Source organism: Siphateles boraxobius, unplaced genomic scaffold (genome assembly GCF_051911475.1).
Source record: "Siphateles boraxobius isolate OS27281-9 unplaced genomic scaffold, OSU_SipBor_1 52, whole genome shotgun sequence".
Lineage (NCBI taxonomy): Eukaryota > Metazoa > Chordata > Actinopteri > Cypriniformes > Leuciscidae > Siphateles > Siphateles boraxobius.
The window spans coordinates 544,022-562,147 of NW_027509164.1; the positions used below are offsets into that span (position 1 = coordinate 544,022).

Genomic DNA, 18,126 nt, shown 5'->3' on the forward strand with positions numbered 1-18,126 from the left:
TGCAATAAAAAAAAAGAGAAAAAAAAAAGAAAGTGAATCAGGACATCATCACATCTTTGTATACATTTTTATTTATTTACATCAGTAAGCTAACGTTACAAGACATCGTCTTTCAAAACATTACCTGCGCAAAAGAAAAAAAAAGAATGAATGAGTCATTCGCACTTTTGAAAATGCCCTTCCGAATGCGTCTCTGTCCGACATAATTCCATAGCGTCCATGTTTTAATGTAAAATAAAATTATGTCTGTGTTAATTAATTAATATTTAAATGTTGTTAGTAGCCCACTCAGACTTGTCCCGGCTAGTTACCGGCAAATTATCTCCATGGCAACGCTTAAAAACAAATGCCGCAGCCGGCAGAGTGGTAGAAAGAATGGGTCCAATCAAAATGTACACAAGCTTCGCGGTTTAAGATTAATGTGTCCAATCAAAATGCACACAATCACGTAAACTAAAACAATTTTGACATCAAAACACATTTAAACATCATGGCGGAAAACAAGAAGAAGTGCAGACAGTATAGTGTCGAGTATATTAAATATGGATTTATTCCCTCACCCACGAACATCCAGCTCCCTATGTGCCTGCTTTGCCAGCAGGTTTTTTCTAACGAGGCAATGAAACCGTCCCGTCTTAAGGAGCACCTTACTAAAATTCACCCGGATAAGGCATCCAAGGATGCTGCGTTTTTCCAGAACATCAAGGAGCAGCTTTCGAAACAGTCCATCTCCAAGATGTTCGCTAGGAAGGTAAACCAGACAGACAGTGGGTTAGTGGCCTCCTATAACATCTCTCTTATGATAGCGAAGTCCGGGTTGCCATTTACAGTGGGGGAGAAGCTGGTTATCCCAGCGATTAAAGAGGCCATTTCCACTGTCATGGAGAGAGACCCATCGCCAGTGATGCAGGCCATCCCGCTCAGCAATGACAGTGTGGCTCGGAGAATAAAGGAGATGGCTCTGGATACTGAGCAGCAGTTGTGTGCCACACTACGTGAACATCCATTCAGTATCCAGCTAGATGAAACCACGACCATGGATAATAATGTTCTGCTGATGGCATATGTGCGTTATATGTCTGAGAGGGATGTGGCCGAGGATGTTTTGTTTGCCAAATATCTCTCCACTGACACACGAGGGGAGACGATCTTCAGGGCTCTGAGTGACTACCTGCTGGAGAACTGTATTCCCATCGCCAACATCCTCGCCTGTGCCACAGATGGAGCTCCCGCTATGGTTGGCAGGTACCGTGGCTTCGCAACTTTGTTAAAGGAGCGTGTGCCGCAGGTGTTAACAGTGCACTGCATGTTGCACCGTCACAATTTAGTGGCCAAAAATGTAAGTCCTTCTCTCCACCAGTCTCTGAACATCGCTGTCAGGGCCATAAACAAAATTAAGGCCCATGCTCTGAACGACCGGATCTTCAGGCAGCTGTGCGGGGAGAACGATGAAGCGTTTCAGCGCTTGCTGCTCCACACCGAGGTACGCTGGCTATCCAAGGGCAACTGTCTGGCTAGGCTGTGTGAGTTGTTCACAAGTGTCCTGGAGTTCCTTGCCGGTGCCGACGCAGGTCTAAGGGACACGCTGTGGTCGTGTCGCGCTGACATATTTTACCTGGCAGATTTTTTCGGGAAGATGAATGAAGTGTCACTCAAGCTCCAGGGAGATGCCGTGACACTGGTCCATTCAAAAGCCACCATCTGCAGTTTCCTCGCCAAGCTGGAGCTGTACAAACTAAATTTGAGCAGGCGTCAGTTCAGTAATTTTCCTCAGCTGGCCAAGGTAGCCTATTATTAGCTATTATTAGTAGTAGGAGTATTAGTTATATTTAAATTTACAAAGGCAGCCTAAAAATAAAATCAATAACGTTAACTGCCTTTCTGTACTTACATTCAGGTGGTTGATGAGCTGACCGATAACCACCTGCTGCGTTACACCGATCACTTGAGGGCAGTGAAGGCGGACATGGAGATCCTTTCAGGGACCTCGAACAATTGGATGTCCCTGAGTGGGTGATGGAGCCATTTGAAGGGGATGTGTCCAGGAGTGAGGCCGAAATTCAAGAAACTCTAATCGACCTCCAAAATGATGAGGAGGCCAAGGCAACCTTTCGTGCCTGTGGCTGGCGCGTCATGTGGGCCACGCATGGTCAGCGTTTCCCTCTTTTGTGGAAGAGGATTCGTCTTCTGCTCCTTGCTTTTCCGACGTCATACCTTGTCGAGCAGGGGTTCAGTCAAGCTTTGCACATGCAGACCAAGTACCGCAGCCGTCTGAATTTGGTTACCTCAGGCGCACTCCGGCTCAAGCTGACATCCTTGTGTCCTGATGTGAAAAAGTTGGCTGCCAGTCACCAAGCTCAGGGCTCACACTAATGACCGTAATTAATGTTGACTGTTTTGGATGCCTTTGTCTTTTTTCTTTGGTTCAGTTCTGGTGTCTTCTTTGTTCGTCATTTGAAATCAACTGGCTGTTTGGCTATTCAAATTTGAAGCCTATATATTGCCTAATTAAGTGCGCGAACGACGCTGCCTTTTCATTGGCCATTTAGGTTATTGTTCATGTGATTGGTTAATTTAAAAAAAAAATTTAAATCACTTTTAAACGAACAAATTCAAATCGAAAGCTAATACAGTCTGATGTAACCCGTATGAAAGGTGCATTTCTCTCTAAAGGCGCATCCGCTTTACAGCAGAGATGGAGATTTGCTTGCAGCCAACACTAATTTATAAAACACTAGTTTACTAATAAACTATACATTTAAAATTACAAACTCGTTATTTTTTCAGACACATTTATTATCATTAGCCAGTAAATAAATCAGATCTCTGTATGGTTCCAGAGACATGGCTCTTCTCATTCAGCACTGCGGGGAAAATATAATTTCCAGGTTCTAATTTGGCCTTAGAAAAACAGTAAAATCTAAATTTAGTATTTTAAATGTTTAATAAAGGGGCACAATGTCAAACAAAAATATGTAAATATGTCAATTGCATTTTATACAACAACCAAAAAACCAACAAAAGCAAAATACAACAACCGTTAATTTTTCGTTTTTCAATTACGGGTTAAAAAGGAAAAACGAATGGATAGTAAAAGTAAAAGGACCTTATATTATTAAAACATTTCAAATAATGCATTTGTAGAAAAAGTTTGATAGAATTGGGTCCGTGTACTTTTGTGTCCATTCCTTTTTCCTTTTTAACCTGTAATTGAAAAATGAAAAATTAAAGGTTGTTTTATTTTTTTAAATGCAAATTTGCATACCAAAATTTGAATTTGAAATGTAGGCTACACAATGCTACGCAAATATATATATATATATATATATATATATATATATAATGTATTTTCATATTTTTGTTTATGACTTTTTGCCCCTTTATTAAACATTTAAAATATTCACAAATTAATATGGAAACAATTTCTAAGGCCAAATTAGAACCTGGAAATTATATTTTTCCCGCAGTGCTGAATGAGAAGAGCCTCTAACCATAACTGATTTATAGATGTTTTATAAGTTAATATGATAATAAATGTGTCTTCACATTGACCCATTTTAATTGTTTATTAATAAACTAGTGTTTTATAAATCAGTGTCGCTGTCGGCTGAAAACCTCTCCATCTCCGCTGTAAAGCGGATGCGCCTTTAGAGAGAAATGCACCTTTCATACGGGTATTTGCTTTCGATCAGATTTTTTTAGTTTAAAAGTGGACATTTCAATATAGGTAGGCTATATTTTGTTTGTTCATATTTGAGACGCGCTCCAGTTCATCAAAGTGCGCCTGATAGTTTGATTTTATTTACAAAAGCACATTTTCTTGTTATTGTGAGTTTAAATAAAAGTTGCAAATTATGTTGTTGTTGTTTTTTGTATGACCAGAAATTATATAGCTAGTATTTTCAGTTGTTTCCACTGTTGATAGGAAAATGCACGTGATCGTGCCTGCATGCAGCAAGCGCCACACTCCGCACACACTTGGATATGCGTAAACATCTTGTGTTTATTTGTGATAATCTTACTACTAACTACTAACTTGTATTGTGAGAGACATTTGAAGAATTGCTTTGTTGTTCTTCTTTTTTTTTTGGATAAAAGCGTCTTCTACATAGCCCAAATGTAATAATAATAATGGTAATAATGGTAATTATTATTATTTGCGTTTATAACTATAAATTAGTTAACTGAAGACATAATATGTTAACCGACGCCTCGGTTGAAAACATCTCAACTTTTCAGAATGCCGCAAGTGCACAGCAAGTCATAATGACAAAACCCATCTGATCAGCTTCGGCCTTTCCGTAACAACATCGAACGCTCGGCCGGACAGCTGATCATAGCTGTACAGGGCAGGTTTTTTTTTTCTCATCTCCATAAATATATCTACTAGTAAAGCTAATGCAAGGGCTAGAAATCAATCAATCCTTTGTATCAAATGCAATGAATCCTCGTCATCATGTCATGGAGAGCGCAGTTCATGCTTTCTTAGCAACAACAGACGGGAGCGCAAGCGCTTGTGGAAAGGAGAAAACGATGCGGCCCTTATGTACACTTATTAGGTGTACTTTAGTAATTCAGAATAAGACAAAAGCACGGTTTTGAAAATGGATATACTGACTCAATACATAAATGTTTCACAATTTAAATACTTAAAGTTACGGATTTCATAATAATAATAATGATAATTATAATTTTAAGAAGAAAATAAGGACGTCAATCATACACATTATTATTGTTTTTATTATTATTATTATAACAGAATGATAATCAGCATACATTCAATAAAGACATTTAGCCCTTTTTTGGTGGTGGTGGGGGGCGGTCAGGGTTCTGGATCTTGGAAAGGGGGCGCTGGGCCAAAAAAGGTTGAGAACCACTGATTTAAAGAGTCTAGAGGATTCTAGGAAATTTACAAAAGAGTGGGGGAGAGGTGGAGCAGTATGGAGTGTGGGGGGGGTTTATTCTTCAGGGGTCGGGATTTTGTTTTGGGATAAAGAGATTGAAGTCATAAATCATTTCATTGTTTCTCCGGGGAGGGTGATTGGGGCTGATGTAAAGTGGAGGGGGGGAGAATATAGATTGCTTTCAGTTTACGCTCCTCAAACTGTTGATGAGAGAAAGGAAATGTTTGAAATGTTGTTAACAGTTTGTGCCACCAATAAGCAAATTATAATGGGAGGGGATTTTAATTTGCAATTGAAAGATATAGAGGACAGCAGTCTGACGGTGTTGGAAGGGGTTCTGCAAGGGCATGGGTTGGTAGATGGGGGCCAAGGGGTTAATCCAAAGGTTTGTGTAACAACGTGGAGGAACTCTAGAGGGGTGGAGAAAAGGTTAGATTATGTTTTTTTTTCTAAGACTTTTGTTTTGGAAAGGGGTGGAGTAAGGCCTGTGTTTTTTTCTGATCATGAAATGGTTTGGTTTGTAGTTAAAGGGAATAATTTAATGTTTGGTAAGGGGTACTGGAGGATGAATATTGAGGTATTGAAGGAGAAACAATTTTGTGATGAGTATGTATTCTTTTTTAGGGGGTTGGAGGGGTTAAAGGTCCTGTATAGCGATGTCGGGGGATGGTGGGAAATGGTTAAGAGTCGCTCAAAGGAATGGATTGTTAAATACTGTAAAAGAAGGATGAGGAAGATTTGGAGACAGGCAGGAACTTTGCAAAGAGATTTAGAGTTGAAGTTTGAAGAGTACAATGTTGGGGGTACTTTTGACTGGGACATGGTTCATTCCCTGAAGAGACAGATAAGGTTGATTTATGAAGACCAAGCTAAAAGGTTTTTGTTTAAAAGAAGACAGGAGACTCGAGAGAACGGGGAAAGTTGTAATGCAGCCCTTTTTAGATCTGTGAGGGATCGTAAAGAGAAGCAAGCAATTGTTGAGTTAAAAGATAAGGAGGGAGTGATTTTGACGAAAATAGAGAAAATAAGTGGATATGTAGAAGAGCATTTCAAACAGTTTTTTAGTGAGAGAAATATAGTTGTGGAGAAAAGTGAAATGTTTGTTAAATTTCTGGCAAATACAGTTCCGGAGGATGTAAAGGAAGAGTTGAGCTCCCCTATAACAATCGAAGAGGTCGAGGGAGTATTGAAGCGGATGGGTAAAGGTAAAGTACCAGGGGTTGATGGCTTACCGGTTGAATTTTATGTCAGATTTTTCAATATATTAGGCCCTTATTTGGTGGAGATGGTTAGAGAGGTGTTGGAGAACAAAAAAATAAAAGGCTCAATGTCAATCGGGGTTATGACCCTTCTTTATAAAAAAGGTGAAAGGGCAGATATTGCTAATTATAGGCCGCTTACAATGCTAACTGTGGACTACAAGATCATAGCAAAACTTTTGGCAGACAGACTGAAGAAAGCCCTACCTCATGTAGTGCATGTCGATCAAACATGTGGGGTAGTGGGTCGCAGTACTAAATGGAACTTGCAGCTTATTAGGGATGCCATTGCGTGGGCTGAAGATAGGGACCTTCCATTGATGGTGGTTAGTCTAGATCTAGCTAAAGCATTTGATAGGGTGAATAGATGGTTTATGTTCAAGGTTATGGAGAGGATGGGATTTGGGGAAGTCTTCATAGGATGGATTAGAACGCTGTATAAAGAAGCTAGTTGTTTGGTCCAGGTGAATGGGAGGTTAGGCCAGGGTTTTGAGATAAGGGAGGGAGTGAGGCAAGGGTGTCCTCTCTCACCATTACTCTTTATTCTTTATATGGAGCCGGTGGCAGAGGCAATCAGAATAGATGGTAGGATAAAGGGCTTGACGATACCTGGCAGCAAGGGTACTGTAGTTAAGTTATCACAGTATGCGGATGACACTACGTTGCTGTTGGAGTCAGATAAGTGTCTTGAAAGAGCCTTGTACTTATTTGGGGAGTTTTCTTTAGCGTCTGGGGCTTGCTTAAACATTTCAAAGTCATCTGTCAAGTTCTTTGGAAGGTTTAAACAGAGACTAGATGGAATTGGTGGTCTGCAGGTGTGTGAGGGCCCTGTTAAAATTTTGGGCATACATTTTCAGAATGAAGGGTCAGCAACTCTGAACTGGATTGGCCGTATTGCATCAGTACAGATGAGGCTGGCTAGATGGAAGGGGCGGAGGTTAACATTGATGGGGAAGGTTTTGATATTGAAGATGGATGTGTTGCCCGTGTTTCAGTATTTAGCTTACATTTATCCTTTACCAGCATGTATGAGGAAGGTGGTAATGAGGTTACTATTTAATTTTGTTTGGGGTGGTAGGTATGAATACGTGAAGAGGTCTGAAATGTTCAACCCTGTTAGCAAAGGAGGACGGGATGTGCCTCATATACCTTTAAAACTTGACTGCTTGTTTGTGTCTTCCATTCTAGCACAGTTAGCTGAGCCATTGAAGCATCCATCATGGTTTTTTCTTAGGTTGTTTTTTTCCTATCAGGCGAGGCATGTAATGAGGTGGTCCAACGATGGTCCAAGAGCAGAGGTGCAGCCTTGGCACTACAAGCATGCCGCTAGGTGGATGAGTAAATATCCTGAGAGTAAGGAGGTGGAAGTTTGTTTGGAGCAGAGGAAGTTGTATGGGATGGTAAGAGAAAGGGTGTCCAGTGTAGTTCAGGTTGGGGTTCCGCAGTTGGTGTGGACGAATATTCAGCCAAAAAACCTTGAGAATAGTTTAAAAGATCTTAATTGGTTATGTTTTTTGAGGCGTCTACCAGTGAAAGAGATTATGTACAGGCATGGGTTAGCTAAGGATGGAAGTTGTCCTAGAGAGGGGTGTTCTGGAGAAGAGACTATCAGGCACGCATTTTGGGAGTGTGCCTTTGCTCAGAGAGTGTGGACAAAGGGAGAGAGGTTATTAAGAATGATTTCAGGTAGCTTTAAGGTTTCTAGTGAGAATATAATGGAGGGCATTAGGTGCAAGAGGGGTGAAGGGAAAGATATCTTTTTGCTTTGGTTAATAATGAGTTTGATAAAGAAAGGACTGTGGGAAGAAAGGAAATGTATAAGTAGGGGGAAGGGGAAAAATTCGGCAGAGGGAGTAATACGGGGTGTGGAGGCTGAATTAAGGGGAAGGATTAGGTGGGATTGTCAAAGGTGGGGCAAACATGCTGCTAGAGAAAGGTGGAAAAATTTGTTTGAATTGTAATGTGATGGATATATGTAGAATGTATGAGAAATAATATAATAAAAAAAATAAAAAAAATAAATAAAAAAATCTGTTCTTATCAGTTTAATATCTGATACGTGCCCTACCCGGGCACCATATATTAAATTGATTTTTGGAACTGGGAGATGGAAGAGGGGCTTGCTCCGTCCACTCCACGCATCGACCCGGTATTGCAGTACTTCTGGGAACGGTGCACCCCCAAAAACTGTGTTCAATGAAAGAGATGTTTTAGTCTTGTGTGGCAGCAGGTGTTAATGGAAGTAACGTATATTGCTGTGTATGGGTGCTTTAAAGGTGTTGTAGGTGATCATATGCTATACAGGTAATGGTGGTGTGAGAGGGAAAAAAAAACAACAACTCTGTTCTTATCTCGTTTAACATCTGATTCGTCCACTATCCGGTGACCGCGTATGAAATTGATTTTTGGCTCATGGATCCGGAGCATGAAAACAACATCATCCACAACAACAACAGCAAAAGAGCCCGACTCTGCAGGTTTTTGATGTCTCTCTCTTATCTCTTGGAGTTTTTACGAATGAGCTGATGAGTTGAATCAGGTGTGTGTTTGATTGTCCGACCGTTGGTGAGGATTGCGGAGAGGGACACGGTGCCTCTGACGGGAGGCCTGGGAATTCATACTTACCTGGCAGGGGAGACACCATGATCAGGAAGGTGGTTCACCCAGGGCGAGGCTCGGCCATTGCACTCCGGTTGTGCTGACCCCTGCGAATTCCCCAAATGTGAGAATCTCGACTGCATAATTTATGGTAGTGGGGGACTGCGTTTGCGCTCTCCCCTGGACACACTGGTTAAAAGAGCAGATTGTTCGAGTTCCTCTTCTTCTGGTAGTTAACGACCTAGGAAGTCCAGAGAATTGAACTGCAGTGCTTGATCGAGAGATGTATCACTTTCGCCCCTGTAGCCTTCCCAAAATCCCTTAAAATCCTATTTGATACCAAAAAATCCTGCTCTGTTGTTAAAAACAGTGTCATGTCATCTGCGTACATTGATACCTTTGCTCGCCTACCTCCAGCACCCGGCATGTGCAGGCCTGTGAACCCCTGCCATGCTCTTAACCGGGACGCCAGGGGCTCTAAAAACAAAATGTAAAGAAGAGGGGAGAGGGGACAACCCTGTCTTACTCCTCCCAACTGCTTTACAGCCTCAGTCAGGAAACCATTAACTTTGAATTTACTCATGGCCCCCTCATACAATAGTCGCACCCACGCTCTAATGCTTGCCCCAAAACCTACCCTCTCAAGGATTTCGAACAAAAAGGAGAGACAAACTCTATCAAAGGCCTTTTCTTGGTCAAGGCTCAAGATCGCTAACGGAAGTTGTCGTTGCTCAGCCCACCCTATAGCATCCCTTATTACAGTTAGATTCAAACTAATAGCACGTCCTGGTATCCCACAGGTCTGATCCGGATGCACTACCCTCCCCACCACAGACTTCATTCGCAGGGCTATGACTTTCGCAAGGATCTTATAATCTGTAGTGAGCAGAGTGATGGGCCTCCAGTTTGCCAGATCTTCCTTGTCCCCCTTCTTATAAAGAAGGGAGACATGCCCTGTCCTCATTGAAACTGGGAGCAACCCAGCCGCCAGGCTCTCATTGTAGACCTCAACCAGGTCCTGTCCAATAAGTTGCCAAAAAGAGCAATATAGCTCAATTGGCAGCCCATCGCCACCTGGAGCAGTCCCTTTCCTAAGTGTTAACATTGCCTTCTCTACTTCCTGCCGTGACACCTCCCCTTCCAAAGCCGCAGCTTCCTCACTCTCCAAAGAATTCTCTAAACATTCCAAAAACACTCTTGCCCATGAATCTAAAGAACCCCGAGGGCTAAAAAGCTGTTTATAATAATCTTCTACAGTACTCAACATCTCAGCTGTCGATGTTACATCTCCATTCTCTGTCCTCAAGGTCTCCATACATTTCGTCTGCTGCTGTTTCTTTACAGCAGCAAAAAAATATTTCGATGGCCCTTCCTCTAAATTCCGTCTCCTTACACCCATTTCTAGCATAAATTTCTCTGCTTCTTTCATATAAAAGTCTTTAACTTTTCCCTGAATGTCATGGAGCTTGCCCCCTACCTCTGCTACCTCCCTACCCTCCCGATTCCATAAAGACTGCATCTCGCTAAACCAACCACTAATGAGCCCTCGCCTTTTCGCTGCCTTAGCCCTCCCCCACCACCTACAGAAGTTTGCTATTCTCTCTTTAACTCCCTCCCACCACAGGGCCTGCGTTGCAAACAAACCCTTCAAATTCTGCCAGGCCCTGTATAGGTGCCTAAACACTTGACAGAACCACTCATCCTGAAGATAAGACCTATTCAACCTCCAAGACCCTCTTCCCCTCTGTGAGCCCCCAACATCCACCTCAACCCTTATCATACAATGATCAGACAACCAAACGGGCAACGTAGCAAATTGTTCCACCTTAACTCCCGCTGACAAAAACACATAATCCAAACGAGATGCATCCCCTCTACTATTCCTCCAAGTGAAGCCCTCCGACCCTCCCCCTGCTGCCTTGAAGGAATCACGAAAGGAAAAATGTTTAATTAAGTGAGCCAAATCCCCTTTTGGTTCTTTATCCAAAGAGACATTAAAGTCTCCCCCCAGAACAACCTTCCGGTTTGTATAAAATAAAGGTTTCAAAAAATTAAAGAAACCCACCCTTTCTTCTCTTTTACTAGGAGCATAGACATTAATCAATCTAACACTAACACCCCTCCATCTTACATCAGCATATAGCACCCTCCCAGGAACTACCATTCCACTCCCTTCTATGGTACATTCTTGGGAGTTGAAAAGTATACCCACCCCATCTGCCTTAACATTTCCCGTCCCCCACACTGATGGACCTCTTTCCCACTCCTCTGAAAAATTACATTCGTCTCTGCTGCCTTCTAAATGACATTCTTGTAGAAACATAATATCAAAACAAACCGAATTCAAAGACTCAAAAAAAGCTCTCCTTCGCTTTGCCATCTTTAAACCTTTTACATTGAGAGTGGCGACCCTTAGTCCCCTTTTTACAGGCATGCAGGAGAAAAAAAGAAATTTAATTAAAATGACAGTCTTTATTCCTTCCAGTCTGTACCCAAGGGCTGCCCACCCAAAACTCCTTCCCCTCCCCCCCTAGAACTTCCCTTCGCCCTTCTAGATACCACCTCCGACCACCCCTGAGAATCATCTCTAGTCTCCTCATACTCTCCCCACTCCATCCCCCCTCCCCCTTCATCTCCCTTCTCTAGAACTTCCTCCTCAAAACCTTTATCCCCTCCCACCCCCTTCCCAGAGTCATGCGACGATACCAAATCTTCTAAAGACACAAAGGCCTTTTCCAACTTTGAGCATTTTCTTTCCCTTTCCTCTTCTCCTCCACCATCTTCTTCCACCTCCCGCCGACGTCCTCTTCCCCCTGATGTTCCCATCGTACTGTCATCACCTCTGCTTTGCTCGGTTGTTATAATGTCTAGTGCATCAAGTTGTGTCCATGTGAACCTGACAGGGTCTTCTGAAAGTGACTTCTCCTGGGTGGCACTATTACTGGACCCTGCAGCCGTCCCGGAAAAGACTTCAGTAATATCGATGTCTGGCCAGGTTTGTCCAATACCTTGTGACTGTTCTCTTTCCTGAGATGCTCCTGAATACAACAGTTGATTCTCTTCTGCAGCAGCTGGTCTTTTATCCTGGCGCCCTACAAAGCTTTCCTCTGCCTCTTGCACCTCGTTTGTTTTCTTTTCATTCGCCATTTGGTTGACCGATGAAATGGATGGCCTGCTAAGAAGTGATTCCAGGTCTACTTGCAAGTCTTCCCCCTCCTTAAATAAACTGGCATAGCTCTTCTTTCTGGCTGGGCATCCTCGATATAAATGATCTTCGCTCCCACACAGACTACAATGTTTAGGCGCTGTACATGCCGCAGCCACATGATCCGCCTTCCCACAGAATCTGCATCTCTCTCCCTTGCAATCCACTTTCATATGACCCTGCCCTCCACACCTTCGGCAATACAAAGGCTGTCCCGGGTAGTGCAGGAAACCTCTGTTCGGTCCTATTGAAAAACTACCAGGAGGGTGCACCACGCTGCCAGCTGAAGAGGGGTCCAATCTCAACTTTACCAAGTACCTCCTCTTCCCATTCCATATTCCATGTCGATCTCTCAAACGCTCCCCTCCTCTCACATTCTCACAATACCTTGCAATAAAGGCCAGGACATCCCCATCCTCCACGAAGGGGTTATAGATGTGGATGGTAAGCGGGATAAATTCCTGAGTAAAGACTGGCTGAAGCTGCAGGCCTTCCAACATAATGTGTCCCTCTTTCTTTTTCCAGGCCTCAAAAAAAACAACGCAGTCTTTCAGAACAAAAAAAGTTAAATCCATAAAGCCAGAAGCAACAAAATCCTGCAGGCAAAACACTTCAGAGGGCTGGATGTTGAACAGACCTTTCAAAATTTCTTTAACAAAGAAATCTCTGCCGAAGCGCTGTTTCACCGTATCTCCCGTATCCTTCTTCAACTCCACACGCACTGTATTCCTCAACCGCACCATCATGGCCGGCTCTCTTCCTTCGTTTTCCGGCATCACTTGATCTTAGCCAAAAGGCCGAGAAGCGATGACACAATGACGCAGAGGCGGGGGAGCCGTCAAAGGCCACGCCCACCTGGGCCGTGGCGAGAGGGTCTAAAGGTCGCCAACAAACAAGCTCAGCTCACAGCAATACAAGCTCGGCTTGACTGTTGACACCGAAAATGGATCACAGCAGAGCGCACAACACGACACTTTGGAGTGCACCCTCGGATTTTGGACCAACAAACATTCTGCCCTAAAAGTGAGCGGGCAGACCAAAGCGTACGTCGTAGAGACTTGAAACTCTTGAGGGATGGTAGTACCCGCCCGGTCTACAACATCACCAAGGCTCGGCCCAATCGGCCCCAAGGTGGCGCTGCAGCGATCAGAAGTACGAAATGCCTCGTAACTCCTGAACCGTCCGTCCCAGACCCAAGTGTCTTACATCACCGGAATCCTTGGCTCGGGCCGAACAAGACGCGGGCCTCGGATTCGATGGTTGCGCTGGCGAGATTTTCGGGTATTTGGGATTTTGTGAAAAAGCTACTTTTGCACACTAGTCCTAGGTCTTTCGCCCGATCTGACCCAAACCGGTGCAGAAAGATTCCCTGGAGTCTGATTGCCGACAGCGATGGGGAAAAAAGTCGGAATTTCGATTCACGTTGGCGACGGGACGCCAAAACGTTGGGAGTGGGCGAGGCGGGCTTTACTTAAATGGCCATAACTCTCCAACGGAATGAGACAATTACACCCAAGTCGGTACACCTGTGCACGGGCTCAGCCTGTGCTCAGGTGAAAAGGGATGTGGCGACTGGCCACTTGGTGGCGCTGTAAACAGTAAAAACAACAACATGAATACGGCCATAGGCGACTGTATGTCAGGTGATTTTTCACACATGCACAAGGTATTCATACCACATGATAGAACTCCTCATTCGGAACAACTTTGCTTCTAGGACCACTGCTGCCAATCAAAGCGCTGGTTGAATAATGGAGATTATTTGAAGAATGATGAAAAAAAAACCTAAAAAACAGCCCTACTTTTGCAGACTGGTCCTAGGTTGAGAGTTTTACATCTCTCGATCAACCACTGCAGTTCAATTCTCTGGACTTCCTAGGTCGTTAACTACCAGAAGAAGAGGAACTCGAACAATCTGCTCTTTTAACCAGTGTGTCCAGGGGAGAGCGCGAACGCAGTCCCCCACTACCATAAATTATGCAGTCGAGATTCCCACATTTGGGGAATTCGCAGGGGTCAGCACAACCGGAGTGCAATGGCCGAGCCTCGCCCTGGGTGAACCACCTTCCTGATCATGGTGTCTCCCCTGCCAGGTAAGTATGAATTCCCAGGCCTCCCGTCAGAGGCACCGTGTCCCTCTCCGCAATCCTCACCAACGGTCGGACAATCAAACACACACCTGATTCAACTCATCAGCTCATTCGTAAAAACTCCAAGAGATAAGAGAGAGACATCAAAAACCTGCAGAGTCGGGCTCTTTTGCTGTTGTTGTTGTGGATGATGTTGTTTTCATGCTCCGGATCCATGAGCCAAAAATCAATTTCATACGCGGTCACCGGATAGTGGACGAATCAGATGTTAAACGAGATAAGAACAGAGTTGTTGTTTTTTTCCCCCTCTCACACCACCATTACCTGTATAGCATATGATCACCTACAACACCTTTAAAGCACCCATACACAGCAATATACGTTACTTCCATTAACACCTGCTGCCACACAAGACTAAAACATCTCTTTCATTGAACACAGTTTTTGGGGGTGCACCGTTCCCAGAAGTACTGCAATACCGGGTCGATGCGTGGAGTGGACGGAGCAAGCCCCTGTTCCATCTCCCAGTTCCAAAAATCAATTTAATATATGGTGCCCGGGTAGGGCACGTATCAGATATTAAACTGTTAAGAACAGATTTTCTTTCGAAAAAAGTTTATTGTTACAAATTCATTCTTTACACTTCCATATTAACTTTTAAACATTCCACATGTCTTTAAAACAAAATAACACAATTAAAGGTTAAAAATAAGTGTTGGATAGTGTGTCGTATAAAAGTCCATGTGTGTAAAATGTTGGTTTTTAAAAGAAAGGTAAAAGGTATGAAAATACAAAAGCAATAAATCAAATAAAACAATAAAACATGCCAACTAAAACATTGTCTCTTGTGCAGGATCGCGGTTGAGTCCCTATCAAGATTGTCCATTCACTCCAGGTCTCCAGAACAGGCCCCAGACTCCTCGTTTCCGATGCCCAGCGGAGATCCCCTCTCCTCCGGCCCGCTGGCCCGCTGTTCCCATAGCCGGTGTGGTGAGGGTGCATCTACGGGCGACCAGGGTCGGTGGTGGCCGGGACCTCGTTGGTGTGACCCCAGCCCCCCCATCCGAATGACGACATCCGGCGCCTCCTGCAGCGTAGATCTAACTATTTGCTCGCACGCGTGGAGGGGCACCGTAACGCGTTTCCCCACCAGCAGGTTTCTGGTGGCCCAGATGGCATCCTTGATGTGGTTGAGGGTGAGCCAGAGTGAGGTGAATTGCTTTGATGTTAGCTCCTTCAAGCCCTGACCCACCCCCAGGATGGCGAGCCTGTATTCCATCTAGTCCCACCCGCTGGCAGGCACGGGAATACCAGGGTGCTGGTCTTGGCCCACAGGTCCCGCGCAGCACCGCACTCCCAGAGCAGATGGTAGACGGTGTCCGGGGAACCACATCCGGACCGTGGGCAGATGGAGTTTTTGGCCATGCCTCTGGAGTGCATGACCGCCCTGACCGGGAGGATCTCATGGGCCCCCATCCACGACAAATCCTTAAGCCTGTTCTGGAGAGCTGGGTGGGCTGCGTTCCTCCAAACGTCTTTGGCCTCACCTAGTGTGAGGCCTGGAACAGGACACACCGATTCCCGATCCTGCACAAGAGAGATGAGAGACTTATGATTTGTTAAAACAGTGACATCTTGATTCTCTAAATCATGTCTTTTTAAAAAGGTTTTAATAAAACAATATTCTTGTGGAAGGTAATATCTTTCCCTCCATTTTCTTTCCTCTTCTTCACCACTTCTCTTTTCAGGCGCTCCCATTTTGACCCCCAGAAGAAATAAAACACTGCCCTCTCGACTGTCAGGAGGAAGAACCTTGGTGGCCTAAAAACAGAGCAAAGCAATAAAAACAAGGGTAAGATCACAGCTTTATAAATTAAAATCTTCCCTTCCAATGTCAGCGTCCATAATCTCCAAAAGCCCAGTCTTTGTCTAACTTTCCCTACCATTTCTGTCCAATTTCCTTGTCCACCCCCCTCTTTGTCAAACTTTACTCCTAAAATCCTAATGTCAGTTTCCTTAAAATTCACGTCTAGTCCTGTCGTGTCTATGTCACCCCATGGTCCAAAAAGCTGGGCCTCGGACTTGTTTCTGTTGAGTTTTGCTCCAGAGGCTCGCCCGTATTGGTCAGTCAGGTCGAGTGCTCTCTGTACTGATAAAAGGTCAGTTGTTAAAATTTTCACATCGTCCATGTATAAAACACATTTTAAGTCCGTCAGTCCTTTTGTACCTGGAATTCTCAGTCCTTTGATCCATTGGTCCCTTCTCAAGAGCTGTGCCAGTGGTTCGATGCAAACCACATACAAGAGCGGAGATAACGGACACCCTTGACGGACGCCACTGCATACAGTTACTGCTTTTGTCAAGTGCCCATTTATAAGAATTCTGCTGGTTATGTCTTTATACAGCATCCCCACCCACTTTAGAACCCTCCCTGGCAGCCCCAATTTTTCCAGTACCTGAAACAGGTACTGGTGCGAGACTCGGTCAAATGCTTTCTCAAAGTCTAAGTTTAGAACTATAAGCCGATTGTTTCTGTCTCTCGCAAAACAGATTGTGTCTCTTATCAAAATCAGGCTGTCCGTGATCTTCCTCCCTGGCACAGCGCACGCTTGATCTGGGTGGATCACGTCCTCTAAAATTCTTGACATACGACTAGCTAAAAGTTTACTAAAAATTTTACAGTCAACATTTAAAAGGGTGATTGGTCTCCAATTTTTTAAGTCTGCTTTGTCTCCTTTCTTGTGTAAAAGTGATACTATCCCTGATCTAAAACTGTCGGGTAATATGTCCAGTCTGTCAAACTCTTTAAAAACGGTCAATAGATTGTGTGCTAAAATGTACCAGAATGTTTCATAAAATTCCAGGGGAAGCCCATCCATCCCTGGGGACTTCCCCTTTTTAAAACCCTTTCTACATTCTGTCAACTCGAGAACCGTAAAATCCTGTGTTAAAAAGGCACACTCCTTATTAATTTGTGTTTCTAAGAGGCTTAGCATTTCTCTTACTGCATCATCTTGCACTATTTTTTCATTGTATAACTCTGAGAAGAAATGTTCCACTTGCTTTAAAATTCCCTCTGTGTCTTTCACTTCTTCCCCACCTGTTTTTAATTGTGTTATTCCCCCACCTTTTGTTATAATCTTTTTAAAAAAATAGCGTGTACATTTTTCACCTTCTTCCATCTCTTGTTCTTTACTTCTAAGTATTACTCCTTTACTTTTTTCTTGTTCATAAGCAGACATTACTCTTTTGATTTAATTTACTTCTTTACTAAAATCAAGACCATTGTTTAAAAGATTAAAATATCGTTGTAACCTCTTTTGCAGCCCTACGATGCACCTCTTTTCCTTTTTTCTCTTCTCTTTGCCCTTCTTTCTAAAAAACGTCTGAGTCCTACCCTTCACCATTTCCCACCACAGTGCTTGTGAGTCAAAGAAATCTTGAAGAGTCTGCCATTGGCTAAACTGCTCCCTGTATTCTTTGACTATCTCCTCATCCTGCAACAGGGAGCAGTTTAGTTTCCACATCCCTCTGCCTACTGTCACGTCCGTGGGTGGTGCGAGGGTGCAGGATAGCATTGCGTGATCGGAAAAGTAAACGGGAGTCAATCTAGCATCAGTTGGCGGGCATTCACGTGTAAAAACATAGTCAATGCGAGAGGCTTTGGTGCCATCACCACTGATCCAGGTGAAGCCCTACTCTCTTGGATGCAGACTTTTAAAACAGTCAACTAGTTTAAAATCTCTGACTACGCTTTGCAGTAAAACTGATGTTTTGTCCACTCTAAAATCATCCCCCGTTCTTTTCCTATCTGCTCTAGTTAAAACACAGTTAAAATCCCCTGCTACTACCAGAGGAGCCCTCCCCAGCATGTGGGGCTGCAAGTCCTCTAAAAGCTCATACCTTTCATTTTTTTCCGTAAAACCATATACATTGCACACTTTAAAATCCCTTCCTAAAAAAGTCATGTTTGCTAAAAGTGCCCGTCCGTCCCTCACCACTGTGCTGCCCTTTACCAAGATATTTGGATTTTTAATCAGTATAGCGACTCCATCGTTTCGATTAAAATT

The 18,126-nt window shown here is 43.7% G+C and overlaps 3 non-coding genes and 1 pseudogene across 3 annotated transcripts; 2 read left to right on the plus strand and 2 right to left on the minus strand.

The window, feature by feature from the left end:
• The first annotated feature begins 8,157 nt into the window (after positions 1 to 8,157).
• On the plus strand, positions 8,158 to 8,346 carry LOC143713783 (U2 spliceosomal RNA). The gene has a single exon (XR_013195282.1). It is a non-coding gene; the product is annotated as a U2 spliceosomal RNA (small nuclear RNA).
• Positions 8,347 to 8,780: 434 nt separating this feature from the next.
• LOC143713639 (U1 spliceosomal RNA) lies at positions 8,781 to 8,944 on the plus strand. The gene has a single exon (XR_013195194.1). It is a non-coding gene; the product is annotated as a U1 spliceosomal RNA (small nuclear RNA).
• A 4,959-nt stretch (positions 8,945 to 13,903) lies between these two features.
• On the minus strand, positions 13,904 to 14,067 carry LOC143713615 (U1 spliceosomal RNA). Its single transcript, XR_013195171.1, has one exon. It is a non-coding gene; the product is annotated as a U1 spliceosomal RNA (small nuclear RNA).
• Positions 14,068 to 14,501: 434 nt separating this feature from the next.
• On the minus strand, positions 14,502 to 14,674 carry LOC143713788 (U2 spliceosomal RNA; annotated as a pseudogene).
• Positions 14,675 to 18,126: the final 3,452 nt, after the last annotated feature.